The following is a 12,107-nucleotide window of genomic DNA, read 5'->3' on the forward strand; positions in this document are numbered from 1 at the left end:
TGTGACATCAAAGAGTTTTCTGACATTAACCTCTACTTAGATGAATTGGAAGAAGTTAGAGGAATTGATGCTCACAGAAATCTTCCAGAAAGACCGGTATTCAAATATAAGGGTGGAAAAGAGATCATATGGCCACTTCACAGGATTCTTCTAGAAAGCCAATCTGTGCTAATAAAGATCTACTCATCTTTCAAAAAGAACTTTCGATACCATGTGACTGCTAGAAGATTAGTTCTAAAGAAGATTGAGGAGCTGAGGGGTAATAGAGCCAAAGATGCACTTCCAAAAACTCTGTCAATTCCCTTCACAGGAAATAGATTACATTTGAGGCCTTATTGGTCGATGGAATTCAGGGCTGAAAAGAGAGTTAGAAGATTTTTCATATTGGAGGACCAGTTGAGTATCTCTAGCAATGAGACTCTATTGGAAATGCAAGGAATGCTAGATCTCTCAGAAGCTGATGAACTTGAATTCCATAGACAACTCCAAAACCATATAGAAGAGTACAACAGGAGGCTTGGGAAGAAACCTAGACAATCAAGGAAATAGAGTTATATGCTTAGACTAGAGGAGCACCTTGATAATGATTGTGAGCTATTCTTTATATACTTTGCATTGTTAAATTTTCAGTAAATTTTGCAGCACTTATCAGTTTATCTACTATTTTCAATTTGTATTCTTAGAGTTTTTTGTTATCATCAAGTTTCTCTTAAATTATGGCTACAATTCCAGTAGACATAAATCGGGGGATATTTTTAGGAATATGTTGTGAACTTGATGATAAATTGTACAAAACACCTTAGTAGATTTAACTTGGTGAATATTGTAGCACTCTACGGATGATCAAATATAGTCCCGACGATTCAATATAGTCCTGACGGATGATGATTTGATATCCATCGAGTGAGTAGCTTATGTAATAATAAATATTGTATCACATTTCTGCAAACAACATTATATAGATTCTGTAGTAGCATATGAGACATGTTAACTACTAGTAGATATGCAGAATAGGTTGATTAATTGTAAATATAAGATGTCTTGCAATTCTGCATAATTGAAATGGAGTCAAGTGTCAAATAGCTACGCGATGGATGATCAACAAAGCTACCTGACGGATGATCAACAAAGCTACCCAACGGATGATCAACAAGCTACCCGACGGATAACAAGCATGTACCCGACGGATGATCAATTTAAATATCTGTTGATAGTGACAACACAGTCACATGTGTTGGGTGTTTGCAAAAGGAATGTGGCAGCCTGTTTAACAGGAAATTGAGAACAAAGAAGCATTACCATTTCTATGCAAGTTATGAAGATTTTCAAAGATGCTGGAATAGAGTAATGAAGCAGCATAAAGTTAGAATTGATAGGTTTTTTTTAATATCCTATCTTATTACCATGTAAACTTGGTGATATAGAAACCAAGTGTAGCTAGTAGAACAAATAACTAAGCAAACACATTTATAAGAGAAATAGAAAAAGATGTACTTGTCAAGAATTTCTTTGTAGTTTGTTTGTTCAACTTATAAAGCAGCTGTGAATCAATTTGAGCTTCATAGAGTTCTCAAATCGATATATATATATATATATATATATATATATATATATATATATATATATATATATATATATATATATATATATATATATATATCTGGCGGATACATTCAAATCCACCAGAAAGTTTTAAGGACTTGTGTTTTTATTACTTTTTGTTCGATTTACTTAATTCTTTCATTCCGCACTTTGCAAATCAAAACACTTATATTTCAGTTAGAACATTTTTATAAATCTCAAAAAGAAGCCAGAATTACATTCAACCCCCCTTCTATAATTCTTGTTGTATTGTTAGGAAATAACAATAACACACACAATCAAACCCCTATGCTCTATCACATCACAGTTATCTCTAAAATCAAAAATGATCAAACAAAAAAATATATAAACCCCAAGATATAGTACATTCAATTCAAGAAATAGTCTGTAAAATTAATTAGTAGAAATCGATCAAAAATCATCAGGCAAAGCTATACATAACATCAATTTCAACAAATAACCCCGGAATCAAAAAGTACCAAATCGGGTATAAACCCTAGAAATTGAAAATAAAAAACAACGAATTATAACTTGAAATTGATATCAAAAATAGAAAGAACAGATTGAAACATGTGATTTGAGTACTCGAACTGCTTGATTTGGTATAGAAATCAGATCAAAACCCTCGATTGAATTCTCGACCCGACCCTGTTCTTCCCGACCCGATTTGTTCAGAATTTTCTGATTTTCTGATTTTTAATTACTTAATTAATAATAATTAAATAAAAATTAGGCTATTTATAGTAGTAAAATTAATACTCCTAGTTAAAATTAAGACCCTAATTCTACATCTTTTAAAATTAATTGGCCCCTAATTTTATAATTTTTGAGTATTAAAATTTAATTTTTAAATATTATATATACAATATATATGCCAAAATTTCCCAAAAATTGTGAATAATGAAAAAATATAAAGAAATGGTATAAATGAAAGTCCTATAATTTTATAAAAATAAAAATATGATTTTTGTGGGGGTTTTAACACCCGATGGGGCCCGGAAAAGTCATTTTTCACGAAACGAGAAAATTTATAAAATACCTAGATGTTCAGAGTAACACGATAGTACAGGCCGTTTGATGAAAAATAAAGCCCATTATTTTATTTGAAATATCAGCTTTAAAATCATAGTTCGGGTCGTATAACTTTTGATACGAAAGCTATAAATACAAAATAAAATATCTGAAAAATACCCTGAAAATACCCGGACGATACAGATTGCACGTAACACGTAGCAGTTAAGGTTTTACAATTAATTACCCATAAATGACACATTAACACACATAATTTATTATAAATATGATATAATACAAGCATAAATTTCCCAAACGTTACATCCTTCCCCCCTTAATAGGATTATGTCCTCAGAATCTCGCTATGAAAACAACTGGAGATATTTTTCTAACATTTCACTCACAAGTTCCCAGGTTGATTCCTCAACCATAGGATTTCTCAACAAAACCCGCACTAGAGATACAGACTTATTTCTCAACACTCTTTCTTGCCGGTCTAGAATTCTTACCGGCTGTTCTACATAAGACAAATCAGGTTGAATTTATATCGATTCATACTCTATTACATGTATAGAATCAGGATTATATATATCGCTTAAGCATCGACACGTGAAACAAATTGTGAATATGCTGCATGTGAGGTGGTAACACTAACTCATTAGCAACTTTTCCGACTTTCTTCAAGATTTCAAATGGACCAAAATATCGCGACATCAATTTACCCTTGTTGCTAAATCTGGTCAGTCCTTTCCATGGCGATACTTTGAGTAACACATTCTCTCCTTCTTGGTAGTCCATATCTTTCCTAGCTTGATCTGCATATTTGCATTGTTGATTATGCGCTGCATCTAGTCGCTTTTGAATAAGCTCTACCTTTTCTTTGGTTTGCTGAATCAATTCTGGACCCAAAATCTTGCATTCTCCAACTTCATCCCAATACACCGGTGATCTGCATTTTCTTCCATATAAATCTTTGTAAGGTGGCATTACAATGCTCGTGTGATAGTTGTTATTGTAAGAAAATTCAACTAAAGGTAAATGCTCGTCCCAATTGCCTTCAAAATCAATCGCACAAACTCGTAACATGTCTTTGATTGTTTGGATAGTTCTTTCACTTTGCCCATCAGTTTGCGGATGATAAGCGGTACTCATATTTAATTTGGTTCCAAGGCATTATTGAAATTATTTCCAAAATCTTGAATTGAATCGGGGATCTCGATCAGACACGATAGATATTGGAACTCCATGTCATATCACAATTTCCTTGAGATATAAGTAGACTAGCTTGTCAAGTGAAAATCTTTCATTGATCGGTAGAAAATGTGCTGACTTCATTAGTCTGTCAATGATTACCCATATCGCGTCATGATTTGCTTTTGTTCTTGGAAGTCCTACCACAAAATCCATTGTTAGATGCTCCCATTTCCATTCTGGAATATCCAATGGTTGCAGTAATCCACTTGGACGTTGATGTTCCGCTTTGACTCGCTGGCATGTGTAACATTTACTTACCGATTCTGCTATCTCTTTCTTCATATTTGGCCACCAAAAGTTTTCCTTCAGATCACGGTACATTTTCGTACTTCCTGGATGTATGGAATAATTCGAATTATGCGCATCTCGTAATATCTCTTCCTTCAATTCTACCTCATTAGGGATCCAGATTCTTGATGAAAAACGTAGAATTCCTTTATTATCTTTATGGGTTGTGATTTCTTCTCCCGTTAAGTTGTCATCTTGACCAATCACTTCTTCTTGACATTTTCGAATCTTTTCCAATAATTCTGATTGAAAAGTCATCGCATAAATAACTTCAGTAAGTTCATTGGGAACACGAATCTCAATTTCCAACTTGTCAAATTCCTTGGCCAATTTTTTAGATAAAGTTAACAAATTCAATCTTTCTTTTCGGCTCAGTGCATCTGCCACAACGTTCGCTTTGCCTGGATGATAGCTAATTGTAACATCGTAATCTTTGACCAACTCTAACCATCGTTGTTGCCTCATGTTAAGTTCCTTCTGCATAAAGATGTACTTTACACATTTTTGATTCGTGTAGATTTCGCATTTCTCACCGTAAAGATAGTGTCTTCAAAGTTTTAATGCAAATACGATCGCCGCTAATTCTAGATCATGTATAGGATATTTCTGTTCATGAGGTTTTAATTATCTCGAGGCATATGCAATTACGTTACCATGTTGCATCAGTACACATCCTAGTCTGCGGTATGAAGCATCACTATAAATGACAAAATCCTCATGCTCATCTGGTAATACTAGTACCGGTGCAGTTACTAACCGATTCTTCAGTTTTTCAAAACTTTCCTCACATTTGTCATCCCATACGAACTTTTCATTCTTTCGAGTCAACTTGGTCAGTGGCGTTGCTATTTTCGCAAAATCCTTGACGAACCTTCTATAGTATCTTGCCAATCCCAAGAAACTTTGAACTTCTGTTTGTCTCTTTGGCCTTTCCCAATTTAACAAAGCTTCAATCTTCGTTGGATCAACTTGAATGTCTTCCCTGCTAATGATATGCCCTAAAAATTGTACTTCCTTCAACCAAAATTCGCATTTCGAGAACTATGCGTACAGCTGTTCCTTTCTTAGAATTTCCAAAACAATCCTTAAATGCTCGGCATGCTCTTTTTCAGTCTTCAAATAAATCAAGATATCATCAATAAATATAATCACGAACTTATCCAAGTACTTATTGAATACCCTGTTCATCAAACCCATGAATGTTGCTGGCACGTTAGTCAAACCGAATGTCATTACGAGAAACTCATAATGTCCATATCTGGTACGAAAAGCAGTCTTGGAAATATCTTCAGCTTTGATCTTCAATTGATGATAGCCCGATCTCAAGTCTATCTTAGAAAACTATGCGGCTCCTTTTAGTTGATTAAAAAAATCATCGATTCGTGGTAGAGGATATTTATTGTTGATAGTCAGTTTATTCAATTCACGATAATCGATGCATATTCGCATTCTACCGTCTTTCTTCTTTACAAACAATACTGGTGCACCCCATGAGGATATAATGGGTCTTATGATTCCCCTATTTAGAAGATCTTGTAATTACATTGACAATTCTTTCATTTCAACCGGTGTCATTCGATATGGAGCTTTCGAAACCGGTTCCGTACATGTCGCCAAAATCGATTATAAACTCAATTTCTCGGTCTGGTGGTAACCCTGGAAGTTCGTATGGTAAAATATCAGGAAATTCACATACAACTGGAATATCTTCTATCTTGGGACTTCCTTTTTCTGTATCTAACACAAAGGCTATATACAATTCACATCCCCGTCGTAGCAATCGTTTGGTCTGTATTATTGTTAGAAATTTCGTTCGCTGTCTTTCACCTCTAAACATTACCGTTGCATTTTCCGCAGTTCGCAATTTTACCTTCTTATTCATGTAATCAACCCAGACATTATGACAAACTAACCAATCCATTCCCAAAATAACATCAAACTCTCTTAACTTAAAAGGAATCAGGTCTACGGAGAAATGATGTCCGTCTATTTCGATATCGCACGCAGAACATACTCGATCTACCGGAACTTGATCGTCATTCACTAATTTTATAATTAACGTCTCACCCAACCATTCAGTTTCACAATATATCTTATCAATGAATTCTTCATAAATAAGGGATCGTGTATCTCTAGAATCAATTAATACTTTTGAATTTATCGAGTTCACCAAAAGCGTACCTGCAATCACACTAGGACTCTGCACGGTTTTCTTCATTGTCATGTTAAAAGTCCTTGCTCTAGACTGATTATGCTGTGGTGGAGGAGGTAATGCCAATACCTTAAGAATACTAGCTGCCATTACTGGTCCTCTACAATTCCTAGCGATATGTCCTTTCTTTCCACACTGGAAACAAGTAACTTCTGTTTTTCATGCTGGACATTCATTTGAATAGTACCCTTTCTGCTTACATTTGAAACACGTCACATGTGCCTTGATATAGACGCCGGTATGCTTCTGACCACATGTTTTCCAGTATGGCACTGGGACTCTGACAATTCCCTACTGGTTAGGAGCTCTGAAATGATTACCTACTTTCCGGTTCCCTTGTCCTATTCTTTTGAAATTCATATTTTTCTGAGCTTGAAATCCCGGCTTCCTACTAGAACGGTTCTGGAAACTTCCCTGTCCCCTTTCCTTTTGGGATTTTTCACTTTCTCCCTCAATAATCATGGCTTTTTGGACCACGGCAGTGTAATTCGTCAATTTAAAAACTATAACTTGGCCACGAATCCACGGTCATAATCCTTGTTGGAATCTTTGGACTCGTTTTTCTTCAGTATCAACTTGTTCTAGAACAAACCTAGCCAACTCAGTAAACTTGGCTTCGTATTCTGTCACGGACATACTTCCTTGCTTCAACTCTAAAAACTTAATCTGCATTTGATTATTCACATAGCGAGGAAAATGTTTCTCTAAGAACAGCTCTTTAAACCTATCTCAGGTTACAATATCTTCACCTTCTAATGCTTTCCTAGATTCCCACCAATAATTTGCTTCCCCTTTGAAAATATAACTAGCAAAATCAGTCTTTTGGTCCTCACTTACTTTCACAAGCGCAAATACTTTTTTGATTTCCTTCAACCAAGTTGTAGCCTTAATAGGATCTGTTGTTTCCTCAAACTCTGGAGGCTTAACTGACTGAAATTGCTTGAAGGTAACAACATGTATAGCTGGTGGTAATTGTAGTTTAGGATGGGGTGGCTGTTGTAACATATGTTTTTGCTGTTACTGCAGCTGCTGCTGCATCATTACCATCTGTTATTGTATCAGATGGAACATTTTCTGTTGGAGGTTTCGATTCTATTCTTTCTCTTTGGTGCCATTTTCTGATAATAAAACAAGTAATTCCTTTTTAACAGTTTATTAAACAATTGACAATAAATAAAGAAATAATTTATCCTGTATTAACAAAATTTAAATAATGATTTATGGAAGAAAATAATTTGCTCAATATAAAACAGGAAATTTAAATAATCGATTGAATTGGTTTTATAACTTGTAATGAAAATGATGGTACACTGCTTTTAAATTTAAACAGAATTTAAAATATGGAAAACTGTAAAATGATAAAGTAAATGTAAATGCTGGTAAACTATAATGACTGAAATTTAAATAAAAGAAAATTTGAAAAAGTTCATTTTATATATATGTAACACCAGCCTCAGGTGTAAGTGCTTGGTATAAAAAGTCTCGCTCAAAACTGTCATGGCTGCTGCTACAAGTCAGGCTATGTACTACACACATACATCACTAACTATATTATACTAGGCTGCATCTATCTACATCAATCACATATACTACACATCTAGTCTCCTACTGGCAGATCTTAAAACCCTGGCGGAATACGCCTCAGCTCCTCCCGGAGTATCTGGACAACTGTCTGTGCCAAATAAAGAACCCTATGAAACTCCGCATAAGAAGGTGGCCCGTCATGTTTCAAAGCATCTAACTCAAAGGTAGCGCTCATCACTGTGGACTGTAGCCTCTATCTCATCATATAATCCATCTGAAGTGCGGCTAACGGTCCTCGGTCTCTCTGATCAAACAAATGCATAATCTCCCTGCACTGAGATCTCCAATACTCAGCATCCTCTCTCACAACACTATAATCATGATACGGTACCATACATGGCTATGCAATATATCCTACAGACTCCTGCGACGAAACTCTCTGTATCACTACGGCACCCTGCTGTGGTAATCCCAACTGTAACCCTACATCATGCTCATCCATATCCTCAACCGGGGCCATCTGAAATATCTCTGGCTCTTGCGCATGCACCTGAATATGAGGTAACACTGTTGGTGGTGGAAACTCTGGCTCAACCTCTAGAATAAACTGATACTCTACCGGAAGTGGAGGTGGAAACATCGGCTCAAAGAACTCTAGTGGATCAAACATCTCTATCGGATCAGGAATCAGGAATCAGCTCCGGCACAGGTGGTACTGGCTCCTGGGGCAATGGTGGAGGTGGTGGAAGAGGTGGAAATACATGCTCAGATACTGGTGGAATGACTGGTGCGACTGGTCCTGTGACTGTCCTCTCAGATGAACCTGAGTAACCTGATGACGCCATCTAATAATATAACAAATAAAGAAGAAAGGTCACTTAATAATTCTAGAACTTATACTTTCCTAGTCTAAATTTATCTAAATCTTAACTCTAGTCTTCCTATTTGACTATTCCTATCTTATGTGATCTTTCTATCTTATCTTAATCCTAATGTTCTTGTTTTCAGGGACCTAACCTACAGCTCTGATGTCAAACCTGTAACGCCCTCCAGACCCGGGGTATAAGTCTGGAAGTTACTAGCTAATCTCCAAACCTGTACAACCTGAATAACAATAATAATGAAATATATCTAAACCCCTTTAACACTAACCATGATCTTTTTAGGTTGAAGTATGAAAACAAGAACCACTAACTACTTTATTACAAAGCAAATTCAAAATCTTAAACTCTCTTTATTACAAGCCATTATTCAACCAGTTTTAAACTAAGTTCCTCTTTAATCAAACACACACACTAACTATCTACACTCCACCTGTTCCGGAAACTCAAAGCTTTCTTCCTGGATTGGAATCAACACCTTGGGTATGAGAGGGTCCCGCAGCTTGACTCGCTTCTTTACTACTCGAGTCCTGATAGGTTTCATTTTCCTTCTTAACTGAAAACAATAAGGTGAATAACAACAAAAAGGGGTGAGCCAAAAGTTGCTCAACAAGTCCGGAATATATAAACAGTGTTAAAACAATTAAAATGAATTGGTAATCTGGTTACATCTGCAAAGATATAACCCCACGAGAAAAGAACGAAGGTCATTACTGGCGAATACAAATGAACTAAACTGGACACAAGTTTGCACCTATACCCTGCTGATCAGCCAGGATACAGTGCAGATCTATATCTCACTATATAGATCCAATCGGGTACTGATAAGTGGCATTTTATACCACTTAGAACGTCTTATAATGGCTTGAATTGATGTCTTGAAATCAGGTATTTTGTGTATTTGATTTATTTTTCTAGTGTTTTTGCATTTTGGGGTATAACTTGCGTATGTAGGAAGAATTCATCAGAAATAAGCCTAGGGAAGTGTGTGGCATTGGTTGTGGAAAGTTGGGGGCAGAATGCAGCAAAATCAAGAGAAGAATTCAGAATTTTCCAGTAGGTGCTTGGGCGCCCGCTCAGGATGCTGGGGCGGCCGCCTGGGAGCTTGGGCACCCGCTCAGGAATCTGGGGCGGCTGCTCAGGGATGAAAATTTTAATAATGAATTTTATAATCCGTATACTGATGGACTTCTGAGACGGCTGGTTCTTGTGGGCTTCTATATAAGTAGTTCTTAGAGAAGTTTCGCAGAAGGGTGGTATCAAGTAAGGAGCAAGGAGATAAGGAAGAAGACCATTTTAGCACATCGCAACGAAGAAGAGGAAGCATACGTTTTCTTGTGATTCTTTTATTCGTTGTATCAGTGGATGCTAGTTTTATTTATTTTGAACCTTATTACTCTTGTGACGTACTCTGGTTTTAATAAGTATTTTTATTAGTTTATATTGTGTGTATTATCATGTTTTCATATGAACCCATGGTAACGATGAGTTCTATCATGGGATAATCGTGATCATGGGGTCATAACGGATTTACTATGGATTTCTTTAGTTAGTTGTTTAATACCTTAGGGTGTGATGATTGCATGATATCTAGCATAGGTTGTGCTTATTCGTCTTATGTGTGTCGCGGACATATAAGATAGTCTGTTAATCTCCTGTGAAGCGGCGGTGGATCTTGAGGTTTAGAACTTGCCATGCTAGCATAGGTTCATGTATGTGTATGCATGATTAGTGGGTAACTCTAACCGTTTTACTTGCCCTGTGTAATCATAAAGAATAACATGTGCTTAAATCATTATGTTGTCAAATTCTGTAGACACATAGGGTCTCAACATAATTGATGCCTATTCAACTTCTATCTTGATTGTGGATGTTTGGTAGAATGGTATTAGTACAACGAAAGTTGGCTTTTATCAGTTTCGTGTTGTTCGATTAATATCATCACCGTTACAGGCTAAGAGTAATAACGATAACTATTGAAGGAAGTAGTGATGAAGTTATGATCTCAAGTGTGTTTAATATTGTTAATTCAAGTGTCAATTAAATGTTTAATTCTCGTAGTTAATTATAGTTAATAATTAGTTAATCAAAATTAAGTGTTATTGTCTTGACATTGAGAAGTAATCATACATTGGTGAGTAAGTGTTAATTGAACATAATTAGTCTGAGTCTCTGTGGGAACGAACTAGAATTTATTCTATATTACTTGCGAACGCGTATACTTGCGTGAATTATTAGCACGTGTTTTCGCCCTAACAAGTTTTTGGCACCGCTGTCGGGGACTCGGCGTATTTGTTTAGTTTATGTACTTTCCATCAGTGGTCATTAGGACTCATTGATTAAGATGTGTTACTTACTGTTTCCGGTTGTGTTTCAGGTACTCTAGCGAGCGTTTATGCAAACACGTTCTCGCACTCGCAAGAGAACTTTAGATACGGCTGAGGAGACAGACTCAGTTCTTGATATTCCGGAGAAGATAGATTTTGCGGATTCGGATAAAGAGAGTGAGCAGAAAGAACCAGTAATCATGGGTGATCATATATTTCCAGCAGCAGATCCAGCTCTTATGGACTTTTCTCGGCCTAAAATTGATGACATTCAGTCAAGCATTCTTCATCCGGCTATCCAGGCTAATACTTTTGAAATCAAGCCGGGCACTATTCAGATGGTGCAGAATTCTGTTTCTTTCGGAGGTGCTGCGACTGAAGACCCCAACATGCATAGCAGGAATTTTGTCGAGATCTGTAGTACTTTCAAATATAATGGTGTGACTGATGAGGCTATCAAGGTGAGGCTTTTCCCATTCTCTCTGAGGGATAAACCTAAGGACTGGTTACATTCTCAACCAGCTGGGTCCATCACTACTTGGCAAGATCTTGCGTAAAAGTTTCTGGTGAAGTTCTATCCAATGGTGAAGACTGCAGCTATGAGGAGTGCTCTTACTCAGTTTTCGCAGCAACCAACAGAATCTATGTGCGAAGCTTGGGAGCGCTACAAGGAGATGTTGAGAAAATGTCCACGTCATGGTATGCCTTACTGGATGGTGATCACTGGTTTCTATAATGGTTTGGGGGCCCAATCTCGGCCCATGCTCGATGCAACAGCTGGAGGCGCCTTGTGGACCAAAAGCTATACTGAGGCTTATAATCTTATTAAAATTATGGTTGCAAATCAGCATCAAAACCCAACTCAAAGAATGATTCCTGGGAAGGTAGCAGGTATTCTGGAAGTCGATGCAGCTACAGCTATTGCAGCGCAGCTCCAAGCGCTATCTTTGAAGGTCGATTCTTTAGCCAACTACAGAGTCAATCAGATAGCTATAGTCTGTGAGCTTT

General features: G+C 36.6%; 1 non-coding gene across 1 annotated transcript; it reads right to left on the minus strand.

The window, feature by feature from the left end:
* Nucleotides 1–11,695: 11,695 nt before the first annotated feature.
* On the minus strand, nucleotides 11,696–11,802 carry LOC141688115 (small nucleolar RNA R71). The gene has a single exon (XR_012561579.1). It is a non-coding gene; the product is annotated as a small nucleolar RNA R71 (small nucleolar RNA).
* Between the last annotated feature and the right edge of the window lie 305 nt (nucleotides 11,803–12,107).

The sequence above is a fragment of the Apium graveolens genome, chromosome 9, assembly GCF_009905375.1.
Source record: "Apium graveolens cultivar Ventura chromosome 9, ASM990537v1, whole genome shotgun sequence".
NCBI classification, from domain to species: Eukaryota; Viridiplantae; Streptophyta; class Magnoliopsida; order Apiales; family Apiaceae; genus Apium; species Apium graveolens.